Genomic DNA, 20,065 nt, shown 5'->3' with positions numbered 1-20,065 from the left:
TCCCCCTCCCTCTCTCTTTTGTTTTTTGTTAAGGGTAATATTACAGGATAAGTGCACTAAGAAGGCATTTTCCCTGAGATTTTAATATTGTGAGTAAGCCAGAGTTGTATTCAATAAGTTTCCCTAAGAATTCCTAATGTTTCTCTGGTTGCAAGGCTGTGCTAAGAGAAAATGAGAATTTTTTTTTTTTTAAGACCAGCCGCAGTTTGCCAATGGACAGTCTCTAGGATTAGAAATTTTCTTATGTGAACTTAAATGATTCGTGGGCAAAATGTTAAAACTGAAACCAAGCACAAAGAAGCAAAAGTGTTTCAGTGAACCTCCTGCATTTTAGTTCAACTCTGGCAGCAAGAAAACAAAACCACATAATTTAAGGCTCACACCCAACTCTCTGAAGCCCCGTATCTGCTAGTTCCTGTGTGGTTTGCCTACAGACTGCAGTGCTGACTGGGGGTAGTTTGGAGGAGGGAGTAAGTAGTAGGGAGGAGGAGGCACTGTTAATGGATCTGTGACCGTGTACCCTCTTTTTAGTGTGGTAATTGGAAGACAGCACAAGGCAGTAATTTGGATGGGAATTCATCTTCCTTCTTGCAAGAGAGGATTCTAATAACTCATTGTCAAAGCTGAGACATAGACTCAACCTCTTCGAAAAGGTATGTCATTATGCAACATCAGTCCACATACTCTAGGCATCCTGAATAGTTTTATAATTTGCAGAATGCTCTCTATGAGTCAAGTCTAATTAAAATGAATCCCATGGGCTCTCCAAGTATTGCTTTTAATATTTTGGTCCATCAGCTAAGGTCTTTAAATCTTTTGCTGTAGCAATGTCTGTGGTAATAGGACTTGACTTCTATCTAGCGAGTGAATTAGAAGATTTGTTCCTTACCCAGCTTATTACACACACACACACACACACACACACACACACACACACACACACCTAGAAGCATCACTAACTGGCTTCTGAACCATCGCATGGGGAGACTACAGGCCCTAGGATCACAAAGGTGAAATTCTACTTCACCATAGTCAACATTTAATTCAAACTGGTGCTGAACAGCAATGAATGAACACTATTTCTCTGAGGTTAGGATTTCTGCCATTGCTCACATTTCTACTACTGTTAGTATTTATGTTACCTTTACAAAGAACTCCAGTTTGAATTCCTTTACCAAAAGAAAACTTTATGTTGAAATTGATTATGCAAGGATATTGCCTATCTCTGTCTCTTTATTAACAGTTAATGCAATATCCCTAAGACTTGTCTTTTGTTCAGGTATCAGGTTTTAAGACAGCTCCTCTATGCTCTTTGCCCTACCTGTGCCTGAACATGAGGGTTAAATACACCTACCAAGGATTTTACTAACTTTAAAATATTGTATTTATATACCCAAAATTAGGCCTTGTTAGTAAAGCACATGCTATGTAACTTGCACATTACCAAAAATATGCGTCCCCAGATGAATTAAAAGGGAAAATGTTTAAAATTTAAGAGTCCAGTGGGAAAGATTGCATGTTGCTCATCCAAGAATGAGAAACCTTAGGTTGAAGACTCTTTTGTTCTATACAACTACATTTATCGTAGATGTTTAGCTCTTTAGTGGATCCCGTTTTTTCTTATTTTTGGTTTCTGAAAGAGCATTTAGTGTAAGTATAGTCTGCTTTATCAACCCAGTATTTTTTATAAAACTTTATATTTATAAAATAATTTTAAAGTGATTTTTTTTTACAAAAGGACCCATTACTAAATAAAGAACACTGTGCAAATAAAGTGTATTTAAATGTGAAGTTTTAACAGTTCAGATTTGTACACTTTTTGGGAACTTTCTGTTTTTTTGTAAAGAGAGACAGCCCTATATCATTGAATAAAGCGACTTTTTGAGATTAGACTTGGAGTATTTCTCATGCAGTAAACTATAATCTTATTCTCCCAAAATTGTAATAGATTTTATCTTTTTAAAATGACTTTACTGAAGCAGAGGGGAAGGAGGTGATCAATTTGTTTAATATGAAGAAATATCTTTATTGCTAATACAATGTCCTTTTGAATATCTTCCACATCTTAGACCCCAATAAAAATTCCTTTTATTTATTTATTTTTTATTTCAGTAGCCCTATGTCTACCTTATATAGGGATATTGTAAGAATAAATGAGTTAAAATAGCTTTGAAGTACCTCAGGGCAAAGGCACTATGAAAATGCAAAATGATATCATTGTTAATTATTTCTTTGAATCTTGATCATTTTCTTCCCACCTCTTATACAAAGTATATCTCACTTACTGCCTGAAGCAATCTCTTTTAGAACCATTGCCTTCTGGAAGAGCTGAATATGACCCTAGTTCCCACATATTTATTGATTCTCAGAGAATAACATCCACTTGGGTGGATGTGGGTGACTTGCAGGGTTCATGCCTAAACTTGAGCAGAACTTGTCTCTTCTCCTGGATCAGGAAAAGCCTACAGTTGTTTTAAAAATGTACCATTAAGTATGATTCCATCAGGATTTCATAAACAAATAATAGTAGTTGCTTTTGGATTAGCCCTAAGGACAGATTATTCATTTTTGTGCCCTCGTAAAACAAACTCAAAACTTGGTCAAGAATCTTCATGACTTAATTTATTTGAATCAAAGGATAGAGTCATTTGGCCCCCATTTTGTTTGTCCATCTCAAGTATTTTCCCCACTATATTTTGATCTGTAAAGAAACAACACTGCCTGTCTGTCTGTCTGTCTCTCTCTCTCTTTCTCTCTTGCCACTTTACAATCCTCACGAAAGTGTGGTATATAAATAAACATTTTCAAACATTTATTGTGCATTTACTATGTGTTGGGCACTGAGTTACTCTGTGTTAGGCACTGAGTTCTCTTTAACGATGTTAAAACCAGTTTTCGATAAGCTTGAGCCAATAAGAATTTAGTAAAATTTAAAAAATTTTCTTTTTAAATATGAATTAAAAGGCAAATGTTTTAGAGAATTAAAGAAAAACTTCTTACTAAGTACAAGAAAATAAAAGTCTTACATGTTCTTCAAAGATGTAAGGCATATATATACCTTATGAGGAAAGTGAAGAACATATTCAAAAATAAAGTTGAAATATTAGTACAATGGATACCTCTATAATCACCTGCTATATTCAACAGTTGTAAACTTTTTGCTGTATTTGTCCATCTGTATGTATTTCTTTCTGAACTACGTGTAGGTCATAGACAAAATGATATTTCACGCCTAAATAATTCAGTGCACATCTAAGAATAAAGACATTCATTCTTCTATTTAACCACAATACTTTTATTATACCTAAGAAAATGAATAGTAATTCCTTAATATCATCTAATATCTAGCCCATGTCTAACTTTTGCCATTTGTCCTCCAAATGCCTTCCATACCTTTTAGGGAAAAAAATACCTGCATCTGATTTTTAAAAAAGAAAGCACATTTTTGCATTTGACTTTTATGTTATTTTATTTGACATTGAATTTTTTTTTTAAAGGTTAGACCAGTTGTCTTGTGGAATGTTCCAAATTCTGGATTTGTTGTTGCCTCATGGTACCATTTAATTTCTTTCTTTACCCCTATATTTCCCATAAACTCCATGTTAGGACTAAAGCATTGATTAGATTTCAGCTGAGCATTTGTTACAAGGTGCTCCATGTTGCATCTCATCAGGAGGCACATAATGCCACGCTGTCCCTTTATTTGTGATACTCAGTTTGATCATGGCTTAAGGTAGCAATCTCACTCCAGGGACCTCTCTAATGTATAGGTATCTTTTTCTCCTTTGCAACTAACAAGTAATCAGAGCAGGTGGCATTCTGGCACAGTGGTAATATCCTATTTCCCAACAAAATTCACCAATGACTTTAGATGATAATCCTTGCATAGATTAGCTATTCTGTTAATGGTCATAAACATTTTAGTACTTTTTGAAGAAGGATTAGACAAACAAATTTATCATTATCAGCAGCAACAGAAGATATTAAGTATATAGGTTCAGGTAATAACAACAACAATGATAATAAAAATTAACACTTATTGAATGCTTGCTGTGGAGCCAGACAGTCTAGGTTTGAGGCCAATCTTTCAGTTCTAACTGGGCCATTGGGATAAGTTATTTAGTCTTTCTGTGTCTTAGTTTCTTAAGCTATAAAATGAGAGTAATAATGGCACCTATCTCATTATATTGTTTTGAAGGTTAAATAATTTATATATAGAAAGTTCCTAAAAGAGTGTCTGTTATTTGCTACATACCGGTTGACACTTTACAAGTATTCACTCATTTGCTTCTCATATGGCACAATGGAGTAGGTGCTTCTTTAACAAGTGAGAAAACTGAGGTACAGAGATGTTAGGTAACTTGTACAAGGTTACTTAACTAGTTATGTGGTAGAGGCCAGATTTAAATCCAGGTGGTCTGATTCCAGAGCATTCTCTCTAAAGACTGGCACATGTAATGAGAAGTGACACAAATGACACTAAATGAAAATCAGTAACAGGAGCCCCCAAACCCCAACCACCACCACCCAGGTTTTTAAGTTATTGAAAATCTGGGTGTGTTGCTACCAAAATATTTTTGATTTTTTTCATCTGAATTATAGCACTCTATTAAGCATAGATGAGTTTACCTATTGCATTTATATAGCTTAAGGCTCTATATAAGAAACTTTAAACATAAAAGATAATACTAGGAACTGAGAAATGTAGAACGATGAGGAATAGGAAGGAAAAAACTGAAAGGAATAATAATAGGAGAGGATAGTTATGAGACTTTAGAGCCCTGGGACACAAGATGATATTTTGATATAGTCAAGGGAGGAAAATCCTTCTCATTTTTCACTTTCTTGTACTGTAAAAGATTTTACCACTAAAACACAAGATTTATGAAACACCACATTGGATTTCTTTATAGGACAATGGATGAGTCTTGTTAGAAGGTAACATCCCTAATTGATTATCTCAAACATTCCGTAAATCAGTCTATGGCTTCTGAAATATAACTGTACACAGAAAAAGCCTTACAGGCTGGGTATTGGTCCAAAACTCTTTGTTAACATTACAAAAGGGTTCCAGTGCTGTCTTACTTGTTCCTTGATTGCCACTGCAGAAAACTTTCAAGTATATTGTCTAAAGAGAACTAAAAATGAATGAAAAAAAATCCAAGATGAATAATGTTTTTATGCATTTCTAAAATAGTCATTGCTAAATTGGTTCTGCCTTTTTATGTTTGTTTGTTTGTTTTTATTTTTTAATGAAAGGCAGCCTAATTGGTCAATTGATCATGAATATTACTTTTTCATTTGTTTTTCTCCAAACCTTCCTTCCAGAACCACAGGTTTAATGTGGCAGCCTACAAGTGGTTTATGATTTGTGTCTTTGCCTGGTGCTTTACGAGAAAACACTGAACCAATCTGCTGAGAACTCAGTAGGAACTCAGTAAATTATAAGTAGATAGTTCTATTAAATACGATTTTAAAGAAAAGTCTTTTTAAATAACTAAGAAATATTACTAGGGAAGTACACAGAAAAAATCTGGTTGATTTGTAATTTAAAATTTGTATTCATTATTTATAGGCCACTTCATTAAAAAAATAAAATTATTTTTAAAAAAATGTTGCCCCATTATAGGTCACAGATTTTTAGCATGTTATATAGCAAAAATGTGAGGTCAGATTTGCTCCCCTCTCCTAAAAAGATTTATATTCTAAAAATATGGACTATTAAATCAGTAAGGCTAGCAGGAAAATCTCAACCATATGCTAAATCTAAGAAAGTTGTCATATTTTAATACATTATATAAACTCTTTAAGTTGATCATAAATATGTTGATATCCAGCACAGCACATAGGTTCTTACTAGCGGTGGTGAAGTGGGGGTGGAGGGGAGTGTCAGAGACATATTTACAAAGTTGAAGAAAGCTATAGAAATTCTTCCCAGGGAGGAAAGATGATGTGCCTAGCAATCATGCACACACTCCTTTACACAGAATTTCCAATGGTTTATGGATTTCCAGAGTCCATCCATATATCCTCAAAAGGAAAAATTTCCTTTATTTAGAGATTTGTCGTCTTTTTCCCTGAGCCTTGTAAAGCTTTAAAAAGAGTTTTCACACATTATCTCATTTGATCTGGCTGTGATCTTTGAGGTAGACAGACCACATATTTTACCTCTCATGTTGCAGAGTGGGAAAAGCAAAGCTCGTGGTTTAAGCAACTTGCTCGAGGTAATTTTGCTAACGTAGGCCAAGGCAGTACCAAGCCTGTTAAGTTGTAGCCCAGGGCTCCTTCTACTACACTGGTTTGGGCAAAGCATTCTGGAGACACAAGAACCCTTAACAAAAATCTGAATCTTGAAATCTGAATTCTGGCTCTATTGGAAACTACCTATGTGCTTTTGAACAAGGCATTGTAAACTCTCCGGGCCTCAGTTTTCTTCTTGGTCAAGTGAGAGGTTAGACCACATGTTCTCTAAAGCCCTTTTGGCTCTGTTGTAAACTACCTAATCCCACTGGGTCTAAGAACTGAAATGACTTTTTCTATGATAAATGGCAAGACCTTTCAACACTTCCCTGTAGGTCATAAAAGTTGGCATCCAATTCATATGGGTTCCTTTGCAATGTCCAAATCCTGTTAGAAACTATAAACATCAATAGTGCTTTGATGGGTTCTTTGTGTGTTGTTCTGCTGGTTGCTTCATTTTCCTGCAGGGCTGACTGTCTCACACCAATTTTTCTGTAACTCTGCTCTGCATCAGACAGACATAACACAATATTTTATTATCCCTCTTGGGTAGTTCAGCGTATAATATGGAAATAAATAATGCTGATAGACCTATTTTGGGCTGATAGACCTTATCCTTCTAAAAAGGCTATTCCTCGTGAAGGACCCAAACCTTCCACCTGATTTTTTCATTATTAAGGGTTATTTTTATATTTCTTTAACATCCCTGAAATGTGCTTGGAAATTTGAGACTCATAAGAGGGCCTGCCACACTGAACACAGAAGCCCTGGGACAAGAAAGGCGTGACCAAGCTTTTGGAGGTATTTGGAGAATCTTTGAGTCAGTATAATTAGGACACATTTGAATGTTAGCATTTGTTTCAGATTTATAAAAAGTGTCCATAGCATATGCTGCCAAGTACATAAAATCCATGATATAGTCCCAGTTTAATTCTGAGTCTCTTCGGGAAGCTAAAACAAGCAGAAAATTCTCATGCTCCATATGTCAGTAAACTAGAGTTTTATAACATCAATTGTCAAACCATGGAATTGCAGAACCAAGAGTCTGCTACACATCGTAGGAATCCCTGCTTTTGGCCTTTGTACTAACCGAGCCAAATACCATTAGCATGGACAGGCTAGCTACCTCAGTAACCAGAAAGATGGCAATCTCTCTTTGTGATTTTCAGCTGATAGGAAATTGGGGACCCTGTTTCTCAGTCATTTTGCTCTTTGAATTTTTTAAAAGAACTTCAGGCTGGTGAATGGAGTTATATCTACTTCTTACAGAGAAGTGTATGATTTACTCTATACTGTGTCAGGTCATTGGACTATGGGAGGTAATAATGTCCAGGGACAAGCATGAAGTTAGTCCTATGGTCTGTGTTTTATTTTCTGGCTTGTGGATGACTCCGTGTGTCCCATACACTCCTCTGTCCTAGAGTGAAATGACATTGTTCTTCAACCAGCTACATAAGAAATTTAGGAAGAAACAGGCACTGTTACCCTGAAAGCATTTTTATATTTTTGATAAAATATAAATACTCAATATTTCATTTATAAAATACATAACATGGAGCTTTCTTATTTAAATAAGCCCATTTTATGAAATTTCTGTCTCCTAGACCAATATTGTCAAGTAGACTACTAATTCATTTTTTAAAAGATTTTATTTGTTCATTATAGAAAGGCGAGAGAGAGAGAAAGGGGGAGGAGCAGGAAGTATCAACTCCCATATGTGCCTTGACCAGGCAAGTCCAGGGTCTGGAACCAGTGATCTCAGTGTTCCAGGTTGCTGCTTTATTCACTGCACCACCACATGTCAGGCCTACTAATTCATTTTTTAACCAGATACTGTGTGATGTTGTGACTTGACACTTGGTACCCTATAAATATCCAAATAAAGTAGAAAGGGAGGGTGAAGTCAAAGGATCTCCCAGCTAGAGAGTAATTCCCAGACCTGGAACAAGCAAGATGAACTCTTAGAATGTCAACTCAGTTTTTCTCCAGCATGGAAACACAACTTCTATTTTAAAATGCAAAATGTCATGAAAAGTAAGTTTTACTATATAGCCGACTCTGTCAGCTCCTATTATTTTATAAAGTGAATGTTCAATTAGGTGTTATTATCATCAAGAGAATAAGCTGTAATGCTTTGTCATGTAGATGCTATAAAAAATTACCTGTCTGTTTACTTTAATCCATCTTTTGGCTCCTGTCAACAGACATCCCCTCAAGTCCCTAATTCACTGTACCCAGATGTACTGAGAACATGTAGGGTAATAAAAACAAAAACAAAACTGGGTCCTTTTCCCTAAGGAACTAACAAGCTCTTAGGGAAACTGGGACAAACAGAAGAAAATGCTACTGTAGTGCAAAATTCATGATGAGGAGATAACAGAGTAAGTGGTTCAAGGTGGGGCTTTGTAGAGAGGGCTTCCTGAAGGAGGTGCACCTGCAGGCAGAGGGAGATGGCTTGTCAAAGACTCATAAATGCATCCACAAATTTACACATTTCAAGAAAACCGCAGGAACCGAGTCTTCTTCACTGATGATCTATTTATTTTGCAAATGATAGGGTTGAGGAGGCTCTTGTGATTTTTTTCCCTCTTTGGGATCTATAAATTAAACTTCTGCTACTGAAAACTGTACCTCAAGCTCTTTTTCCAGAAAGACTGCTCTTCTCTCACTTCTAATTATGCCCCTAAGTCTTCTTTTCCAAATAGAAATATCCTTCATTCTTTTAACTACTCTCCTATGATGTGGTTTTCATCATTTTAAATGTTCACTTCTGCCAGACTTCAATTTAAAGTCCCTTCTAATTCATGGTGCTCAGAATGGGACAGAGCTCTCCAAATGCAGAACACTATGGAGTAGCAGCCTCCCTTGATGTATACCTTATACTTCTGTTAATATAACCAAGATTGCATAAGCCTTTTTGGCATTCATGTCACACTGCTTGCTGACTCATAGTGAAATTGTGGTCAACTAAAACCAGTGAGTTTCCATGCACTTCTATTAAGCCACATCTTTCTATTCTGTATCTAGGCACAAAGGTTTAAATGTAGAGAAATTTATCCCTTTTATACTTAAACATATTGGTAATAACCTATCAAAATATTTCAAGGCCTGACCTGTGGTGGCGCAGTGGATAAAGCGTCGACCTGGAATGTTGAGGTTGCCAGTTTGAAACCCTGGGCTTGCCTGGTCAAGGCACATACAGGAAGCAACTACTATGAGTTCATGCCTCCTACTTCTGCCTCCCCCTTCCCCCCCAAAAAAGTCAAGTAAAATTCAAAAAAAAATTTTTTTTTAATATTTCAGACTTAGTATATTATTAGTTCTCCCTCCCAGCAGGTGAGTGTATACTTATTTGCTATGAGGTCATAGCTAGTCTCCTGCTGGGTCTCTGGAAGAGGCCTCCAAAGAGTCAGGATTTGCTTATCTCCTTCCTATTGATAAATTGTCTGCAACCTTGGACAAATCTACATCCTTAGACAAACTAATGAGCCTCAACCTTCCTAACTGTAAAATAGGAGCAAATATGAATGGCCATTTCTTTCCCAAAGATACGCAACAATGAGTCAGATGTCTACAAAACTCTTAAGTAAAAGTCAGTATATATGAGAGGAAGAAATATGTATTTTAAGCTCTCAGCAGTTTTCAGAAGATTTGATTATTCTTATGACTATACAATACAGTGAATAACAATTATTTTCACAACTGTTTTAAAGTTATTGAGTTATCTTATTTGGAATTATAGTAACATCATGTAATGTCAGTACAATTTCAGCACACAATTATTTGTAACTTGTATAAACACCATAGGTATATCTTTTATTGCAAGGCCCTATTTTAAAGTGATTCTCCTCTCTTAATGCCTTTCCTCAGATCCATCCTCCTGCCTAGCCTTTATCATTAGTAAAACAAAGACTACAAAGACCTTGAAGTTTAGGTTTCCATCAGACTTTCAGAAACCTCTAAAAGTCATGCCAAACTAGCTTAGCAGTTCACAGATTTTTCATTCCTGACCAAAGCAAAGAACCCACAGGTAATTTATATAAATTATATTTTCAAGCTAATAGTAATGCCACACACCTGTGAGTTTCATTCATTATAGAAAGGTGCACAAAGCATCCACATTTTTCTAATCTGCCATTTTAATGCAAATTTTAATGTTGCTGCCGTGGCCTTGACACTTAACCCACTATCTACTTTGTGTGGTAATACAACATTTACAAAAGTTCATTTGATGCTTATTAAGAGTTTAAAGTTATTAAAATTTTACCAGATTTAAACATTCTATATATATTCAGCTACTTCTCAAAGTATATATAATTGGCTCTGAAATACTCTTTCCTTTCTGGGTTATTGTAGAATAGGGATTTTCAACAGGGGGTGACTTTGACAGCCCCCCTTCCCTGCCAGGGACATTTGTCAATGCCCAGAGACATTTCTGATTGTCACAATTTGAGTTGGGGGGTTGCTACTGGCATCTGTTGGGTAGAGGCCAGCAATGCTGCTAAGGACTGTACAATGCATTGGACAGCCCCCACAGCAAAGACTTACCCAGCCCTAAATGTCAATAGTAACAAGGTTGAAAGGCCCTCTTATAGAGATATATGGTTGTAGAGAAAGAATCAGATGTGCAACCATGCATAACAGAATACATAGGAAAATGGAGCCATGTCATGTCGTGAAGTGGCCGGGCAAAGAATAGACTGGCAGCTTGCCTGAGTGATGATAGTGGAGGCTTGGGAAGAAGGGAGTTGAAAATCCAGTCACAGGTGGAGAGAGGCATCTAGAACAGGTAATCAGCTGTAAGTAATGGCCGGGGCTCAGAGACTGCACATAGGGAGTTGTGGGTCTAAGAGACATAAAGGTCCTAGAGTGATACTACATATAATCTCAAAATCATGGGAGACTTGGAAAACAAGAAAGGATTTCAGGTGTTAGCATAGGAGTATACGGTGGATTTCAGGTAAATCCAGTAAGACATGGACTTCAGTGCAAGGAAGAGTCCCACTTGTTAGAATTGAGACACCTCACAGCCAGGCCAGCAATAGAGGTGACTGCGCACAGAGTTAGCTGAGCTTTCAGCTAGAGTGAGCTTCTTAAATCCCGAGAAATGCTTGGTGTTGGGTTTGCAGTATGGTTCACCTGCAGGAAGGGGTGAAGTGCTTCCAGCTATGGAGATAGGAGGACAAGAAGCAATCTGGCTCCTGACTCTGGGCTGAAAAATCTCAGGATAAGAACTGGAATAGAACTTGAGAGTCCTTCCAGGTTATTTCCCTATTGCAGTGCACCTAAATCATTTTAGAAAGATTATATACTCTTCAAATGTAAAATTTCCAGAGAAACATTTCTTAAGGACCTGTGTTGATGCCTAATCCAATCTAAACCAAAACTTTTTCTGCATTCCATCCCTAAATCCCCTTACTGAAATGTAAATTGACTCTTTTATCCTACCATGCATATAGGAGGCTTTCTAACATTCAGTAATGGTAAATAACAGAAACTGCCTCCACAGCTAGCAGGCCCAGCCTTCCCTTCTCTGGGCTAAAGACTCTCAATTTCATTAGCATGTCACCCTTAGTCTCTGCCCAACCTCTTATCCCTTTGTTAGTCTCTGTGCCTCTCCAAGTTTTGTCTGTTTATGATAGTCATCACCAATACGTATTTATTAGATATATGGCTCTGGCAGGGTAGCTTAGTTGTTACAGCATCGTCCTGATATGCCAAGGTTGTGGGTTTGATCTCTGGTCTAGGCACATACAAGAATTAATCAATGAGTATATAAATAAGTGGACTAACAAATCAATGTGTTTCTCTCTCTCTCTCTGTCCCTCTCTCTTCCTCTTCCTCTCTCCCGCTAAAATTATTTTTTTAATCTAAATATATACTGTCTGTAGACTGCACTTTGACCATGGAAAGGAAAGCAAAGAAAGCAAAATATCAAAGAATATATATGGTTTGGTTGGTTTTTATTATTATTTCTTTTTTCTCCTAGGAGTTGTCAATCTTTGCCAAGTTCATAGTCTAGTTGGAGCAATAGTCCTTAGGCTAAGTTCCATTGTAACATTTTGTTCTCCTGCAACCACCAGCACCGTGGCCCTCAGAAAAGGACAGTGAAGTATATTATCATATAAAATAGCTCTGATAAAATGGGGATAAATGCATTTGCTCAGTTCCAGAAAAGGCATTATACTGCCATGTGGATTTTGTTTCCAATGAGCTGCAAAACCAAGTTCTTTTCCATAGAAAGGATTCAACAGAATTCACTCACTTTACTGCAACTGGATTAATTCCATTTCACATCATGTCTCTTAAGTAGAAAAGTAAACTGATTTGCAGCAGGCTAAATGGATATATTGATGCATCCAACGTCAGTAAGATTTATGCTGGCTAGATTACAGCCATCATGGTTGGCCGATTGTTTTAGCTTCTATAAAGTAGTTGCAAAAGTGCAACCACTTCAGTATCTGCATTGAAAACAGCTTACAATAGATTGGGGATGTTGCAGAATGAGAGAGAGTGCAGATGTGGGAAATGAAATGAGTGTTCTTCCCCTTATTTGAGCTGGAACCACTCTTCTGCTCTTCAGTGGTATAAAAAATAATCATTTTATTCTATACCCTTGTTCTAAAAGCCACCATTTTAGATTTCTGCATTATGTTTCACATGGCCCTCCTCAAGATATACACCCAAACCCACTTGTGGTTGAGCAGGTACTGGCTGTGGGCTTACTGTTTGCTCAGCACTGTGCTGAGTACCACCTGGTAGTGGACCACACCCTCTACTCACTCCATCCTCTACTCTCTGCTATACACTGTCTCTTCTGCATCACTCTCCATTTCCACAGACACCATCTCATCAGCTTCCCAGAACTCTCAGTCTCTATCTTGAGACCCTTCTTTTCATTTCCCCTGAATTGCTGATTTTATCCTGGCTTATACTTCTAACACAAAAGGCTACTAGTGGAAATTTTTCTGATTTCTAAAGGTAGTAGTTTCTATAACTAGTAGTTACTGTACTTTCAAAGGAAATAGCTTGTGGAGATGAGCCTGTGGTGTCACAGGGCTGTTATATGAATTAAATGTAATAATATATATAAAAAAGCTACTTGTAATGTGTAACATGCTTCCCAAAGGTAAATTATTACCATATTGTATGATGTTAGGGTTAACAAAGCATCTGGGTGATATGTTAAAATTCAGTAAAACTGAGTAGCACAGTTGAAAAAGAAAATGAGAGAATTGGAGGCATTGACCCATCCATTGGTAAGCTAGAAGCATTCAACATTTCTTATAGCAAAAACACTCTCCTTCCACTGAGAACCTGTGCTCTGGTCCAAGGATCATGTCTGCTCACTATTTTGGAACAAGCCCTTCATTCTTGCTTGAGCTTCTCTATCTCCCACATAGTCACCTTCCAAAATCCCTGCCAACCTTCAAGGTCAAGCCCCTTACCTACCCCCTCTCCCCAGTTCTTCCCCAGCACTCATGTCAGCCTTATGGTAGAATTATTTATGTGGTTATTGATCTCCCTGAATTGACAGTGACCTACTGAAGGGCATGTGCCAGGCCCTCCCCTCCCTCCTTGAGTAAGAGCTCAAAGTAGAGTGGCCGGAGGATAAAGGAAAAAACTCCATGGACCAAAAATGTCCACAAAAAGGTTTTCTTCCCAGAGGCTGGTCTCAGGCATGGAATTGTTCTTGGATGAGCAAACTGCTGGGAAGAAAGGCCCCTCTGAAATGGAACAGGGTCTATTAAATAGACTCATAAAAACCCTATGAGTGATAAGTACATGGAAGCTCTGGTTTTTGCTTCTCCATTCTTTTCTGTACATTTAAATGCTTTTTATTTAAAAATAATCATAAATATTACTTCTCGGCCTTTTGGCTAAGATCAAGTGTAGTAAAAATAATCATAAATATACCCTATCTTATTTAAAAATTAGTGGGTTGAGTAGCTTTCAATGTAACTTGGTTATCAGCCTAAATATTTTCCTGTAGTTTAAATCACAAAAGTCATTGCTTCCCAGGTTAGTTGTATTTATCTATTGAATATGGTGCCCCTTTAAAATGGTTAGTTCTCAGATTGTTTCACACAATGCCAGGTTATACTGCACCTTTATTTAAAAAGGAACTCCTTGTGCAGGGCATGGGGCTCTTGAATGATGAAAAGTACCACTTTATAGCACATTTTTAAAAATCTTTGAGCTGATTTAATATTTTAATACTTTTTCTTTGGCAGAGCAGAAAGTATTTTTTAAGGGATCATCTCTGAACCAATGAGGCACATAACTATTTCCAAGTACATAATAAGTACTCGATAAATATTTTTAAAATAAATTAAAATGCTATATGCACTTCTGAACAAAAGACAACTTCAGTCTTAAACAGAATTAAATGGGTATGGTTTCCAACTGCTGCTCTTTTATGTTCATTAGAAAGTATAGAAAAATGGGAAGTTGGGGGGGAATCAAACACTGTTATGAAAACTGCATTGATAAGAGCAAATTGTAATTTTCTTTATAGTGATTTGATACACAGTTATTTGAGGGTTTCATTGTCATCCTGGATTAAAGCTGTATTGTCACTATAATAGAGGATTGGCCCAGAGCCCTCATCTGATGCCAGACGCTCTAACATTGCCTCTGTTCTTCCGTCAGCAGCCCAAGGCCCCCTCTCTCAAGCTCCATGTGAGGTGGTCCTGGCACAGACCCCTAACCTCAAACTCCAGCCAATTTCCCTAAAAACGTCCTTTTCCCCTTCACCTGCCAGATTCTTCTTGTTCTCAGACATTATACCCTGAAATCGGGCCTTTCAGTGAGTTAAAAGGGGAAATATAGAATTACCTGGCTCCCTCAGTGTTTTAAGTATTCTTGTAGACTAAAATGAGAGCTCTTGTACAAAACCACTTGAACTCTTTCTTAAGATATGCTAATTTTTTTTCTCTCTTTGATTGAACTGTTGACCTTCTGGATATATGACTAGTTATTACCTCAAGTATGTTTGGAACTATTCTTGCCCTAACCATTCTAAAATGTAATTAGCATGAAGACATTATTATAGGAGCATATCACCTTGGGCTGGGATCTCATTAAACAGCACAAGTTCAGAGGAATTGAGCATGCTCTGTGCTTTTAAAAAAATCTCCAAGAAAAATCTGTGGCATTGGAGGAAAAGTTAAAATGAATGCTTTCATGAGCCCTTTCTTGCTTACATATTTGATTTGTATAAGAATCAAAATATAGAGAGGGTGGTGGACCTTCTGTTTGAAAAATGAAAGCAACTCTGTTTTCTCAGAATTCTGCTTTTTACAGTGGGGCTGCTATCACAGTGCTGGGTCAAGCAAAACCAAAACATACTGTAGAGACAAACATTTTAGAGCTCGAACTTTCCTCTCCCCAAGAAATGCATAGTATTTTAAGACGTAATTCCATTTATCTTTGAAACAACAGATGTTGTAGAGAATGAATATTCCCTAGGAGGTAGCTAACAAATCTGAGAAAACTGAGCCCAGTGGAGGTGCAATTGTTCACAAGTTGTTCATGCTCCTCGTTGGACATTGCCCATCTCTTCCACCATGGAAGCAGCTCTTTATTTTCTGAATTGAAAACCATTTCATGCTGCCTGCTCTGTTATTTCAATTTGTACTCTTAAATTTGAGACCAATCCCAACTGTTATGAAATCTTATATGAATAATAATGAAGCTTCTCACTTCTGGGATCCCAAAGGTTACCATTTCTAGTTCATTCCAGGGCACTTTGGATGCCCCAGTTGGGCCCTAAATGTTTGGAACTTTTGGAAGAAAACTTGCCTGATTCTCACCTCATTTGTAAGTCTATGATGTGTTTTAGTGTGCAGATATGTGTCATATAAACAATAATTTCTCATTATTATAATAACATTTTTCCTTAATTGCAAAAGTATTTCTGACCTGAATTTATTCTTGTCATGGCTGTATGCACAAGCAGAGTCTTGTTTGTCTCTACAGTATGTTAATAATGTATTAATTAGCTTCCCAGTGCTGCCCAAACAAGGAGCAGAAAGAATTTATCTAAATCATGAAACATGAAACAAAGCTAACACTTTGTTAATTATTTAAAGGACAGTCTCAGCATTAGGTAGTTTAGCAAAAGATGGGCCTATTTTTGAGAGATGATAACAGAAAATATATACTATTCAACTAATGAAACACTTGTTTAGCACTTACTGCGCACAAACTCTGAGAGGCAAAAGAGGTGAAGAGAAATAAAATTGGCTAATTTAGTTTGATAGTCATAGTTAAAAGACAATAAAGGGCAAGATAATATATGTTTTGATTTAGTGTCAAATTAGCTTACATATGTTAGATGAAGCCATATGAAATTGATAATCCCTGACAGTTTTTTACCAAAACAAGTGGCAATTTCATATGATTTGTTTATTTATTTATTTTAGAGAAGAGAGAGAGAGAGAAGAGGGGAAGAACAGGAAGCATCAACTCCCATATGTACCTTAACCAGGCAAGCCCAGGGTTTTGAACCGGCGACCTCAGTGTTCCAGGTCGACGCCTGATGCACTGCGCCACCACAGGTCAGGCCAATTTCATATGATTTGACCTAATATTAGGATACTCGTTTTTGTTTCTGTTTTTAATTCAGTGAGAGGAGGGGAAGCAGAGACAGATTCCTACATGCACCCCAACCTGGATCCACCTAGCAAGCCCACTAGTTGGTGATGCTCTGCTCATCTGGGGCCTTGTTCCGTTGCTCAGCAATCAAGCTCTTCCTAGCATCTGAGGCAGAGGCCATGGAGCCATACTCAGTGCATGGGGCCAACTTGCTCCAATATAGCCATGGCTGCAGGAGAAGAGAGAGAGAGAGAGAAGCAAGAGAAGGAGGTGTAGAGAAGCAGATAGGTGCTTCTTCTGTGTGTCCTGACCAGAAATCAAACCCAAGACATCCACACACCAGGCCGACGCTCTACCACTGAGCCAGTAGGCCAAGATACTTTTGTCAGGCTGTACCAGCTCCTAAAACATTATACTGTTCATTTTCTCTCCATTTTTTCAATTAAATGATTCATTTCAAGTTGGAGCTGTCATTGTAAGTCAATCAATAGAAGGAAAATGCAAGTCAGAGATTTTACTCCTGTTTTTCACATTTATTTTTGTAGAATCAAAAGTAACATATATTTTGTTTTAAAGTTTTTGATTACATCAAATATTTTGGTTTATTTGACATAGAATGAACCTGCTACCTGTTCTTCAAGTGTGATATTCCTCAACTCAGTTTTCCATACCATTTTCTTCGTGATCTTCATGCAGAAGTGGCATGTCTGTTTCCTTCTTTTGTGCAGAGATTTTTTTGGGGGGGAGGGGATAGAGAGAGGGGCAGATAGGGACAGAAGGACAGGAAGGGAGAGAGATGAGAAGCATCAGTTCTTTGTTGGGGCACCTTAGTTGTTCATTGATTGCATTCGCATATGTGCCTTGACCAGGGGGCTACAGCAGAACAAGTGACTCCTTGCTGAAGCCAGCAACCTTGGGCTTCAAACCAGCAACCTTTGGGCTCAAGCCAGCAACCTGGTGCTTAAGTTGGTGAGCTCACGCTCAAGCCTGAAACCTTGGGGTTTCGAACCTGGGTCCTCTGCATTCTAGTCCGATGTCCTGTCCACTGTGCCACTGCCCGGTGAAGCCAGAGATATTTGACTATAGAGCACTCCATTTATTTGGAACTACTTTTCTATAGGTGATTAAATCTAACATGCAGTTTTGCTAGTCAGGTTACTGAGAAATCAAAACAGTTTACCATATGTATAGTCCACTAAATACGTTCTTCTAGGTTCATCAACATTAAACAAATAATTACCAGGCATCTATTTTGTGCAAGCAGTGGAGTTGGTCCATTGCCAAATATGAAGTTTGTATAAACAAAAATGTGTGCATTAATATAAATACAAATTTAGTGCTAATTGCACAGACCAGGCACTGTTCTAAGCACTTGACATGTATTAATCTATTTAATTCTACCCTAAGGGATAAATTTCATTGTTATATTCATTTTAAAGATGAAGAAAATTGTGGCCAGAAGGGTTAAATGAGCTTCTAGAACCCAAATGCTTAACCAAGACACCAACAATTTATCTGGTTACTGTGGGGGACTCGATGTTAGAAAGCATGTGCTTTTCCCAGACCATGAACTAAAACTGTAACCAATTAGCAGTGCCTCCTAATGCCCTAACATAGTATATAACTTGTATATAATGTCAGAAAACACTTGAACCTATCACACTGGATTTACTCCCAGTTTAGGACAGTAAGGTACACCCCTGTGAGGCCCCTAACACTCATTGGAACACACGTCAAACACAACTGACCAGTGCATTCTTGCAGAGTCACATCTTACCCGAAATCTTATCACAACCCTGCCACTATCATGCAAATGTTCATTCATCTTCCCTTGTGCCCAATGTGTGAACACTGATAACACATCTAAATTTGAAGAAAATCAACAGAAGTCATCTCAGTCAACCTGAAAAGCCTAGTGACTCATTCGCAGCCTTTTCACCGGCTCCTACTGAGCCACCCTGGTTCTCCTGAACTAGCCTCCAGGCCTCCTGCAGCCTGAGTGCAGCTCAGGGCTTGATCAGTCTCTGCTCTGCAGATCAGCTGAGCTTGACTTCCTTTTGCACAGGCATTTGAATTACTCATCAAGCTGCCCCTGTTCTGTGCCACCAGTGACCCCACTGCTTATGTCCTTGAGGCATGCTAAACAGGGTCGCCTTGGAAAAAAACAACAGGGAAAAAAATACTGACCTTTCAGCCCCAAGAGTAAACTCCATCTCTCTGAAGGTAAACTGATAATATAATATCTAAATTTGACCCAGTTTATATCAGGTCTTATAAATACATGCACACATGTGGATGCTTAAACCAAGTTTGCTGACTGCTAAAAACTGAACAACTCAGCATACTGTCTCTATAGAAAGATAAGAGCCAACCTGCCAGAGTAAAGAAACAAGGGGGATCTAACGTCTCAGCGCGCGCGCGCGCACACACGTACGTTGGTATCGTGAAATCCACAAGACAGTTGCCCTGACAATGGGCGATATTTTAAGGATTTTCGCGTTAAATTTAAACTAGAGACATGAACTTACTGAGCTTTCATGAGCTTAGCTTTAGGCTTCTGTCAGATTGAGGTCTGGCATCGATTGCAGCCTCTAGTAAGGCAGTTAGCAGAATAGATAAGAGCAAAGGCTCAAGAGTCAGACAGCTCCGGCTGGAATTTCAGTTCTACCGTTTTCCAGCTGTGCAACCCAGATGAATTATTCAACCCACTCTGTGCCTTGATTTCCTCACCTGTACAATGAGAATACTATAACTAAAATGAACCCACATGGGTTTGTTGTGAAGATTCGATGAAATAAATGGGAAAGCATTTAGAACAATGCCTGGTTCCAAGTAAGCCCTCAACACATGAGTTATTTGTTATATTAACTTGAAATGGGCTCATATATCCCACTTAGGAAACAATTGAGTTCTTTTTTGTTTTTAACTTTAATCTTTGTAGCACTTCAATCTCATTTCTTTTTCTTTTATGTGCATCCATGAGGATGGTTAGTCGCCCTTTGAGTACAGTCTTGCATTAAAAGTCTTTATTAAGTCTCTTCAAGTTTCTTTTCTGCAGTAAATGACCCAGGTTACTTAATTGTTCTGTTTTACATGCTTTAATCATTTATTTTCACTTCTAAACCATCTCCAGATTTATAGTACATGCAGAAATATTATCTAGGAAATTTGGTTTTGTAATTCTTTATCATCTGTGTCCATTAGCTCAAATGTTTAAAATACATTG

At 37.6% G+C, this 20,065-nt stretch overlaps 1 protein-coding gene and 1 pseudogene across 2 annotated transcripts in view; both read left to right on the top strand.

Annotated features, from left to right (window-relative positions):
* Positions 1 to 467: 467 nt before the first annotated feature.
* GRAP2 (GRB2 related adaptor protein 2) overlaps positions 468 to 20,065 on the top strand; it is a 75,180-nt gene continuing 55,582 nt past the window's right edge. For both annotated transcript variants that reach the window (XM_066257447.1, XM_066257423.1), the window contains exon 1: positions 468 to 653. The gene's annotated coding sequence lies outside the window, so the exon portion shown is untranslated. The remainder of the gene's footprint in view (positions 654 to 20,065) is intronic.
* LOC136321482 (U2 spliceosomal RNA) lies at positions 14,101 to 14,162 on the top strand (annotated as a pseudogene).

This window comes from Saccopteryx bilineata, chromosome 1 (assembly GCF_036850765.1).
Source record: "Saccopteryx bilineata isolate mSacBil1 chromosome 1, mSacBil1_pri_phased_curated, whole genome shotgun sequence".
Classification (NCBI taxonomy): Eukaryota; Metazoa; Chordata; class Mammalia; order Chiroptera; family Emballonuridae; genus Saccopteryx; species Saccopteryx bilineata.
The sequence above is the reverse complement of the archived record's forward strand: the minus strand, read 5'-3'. Positions and strand labels throughout refer to the sequence as shown.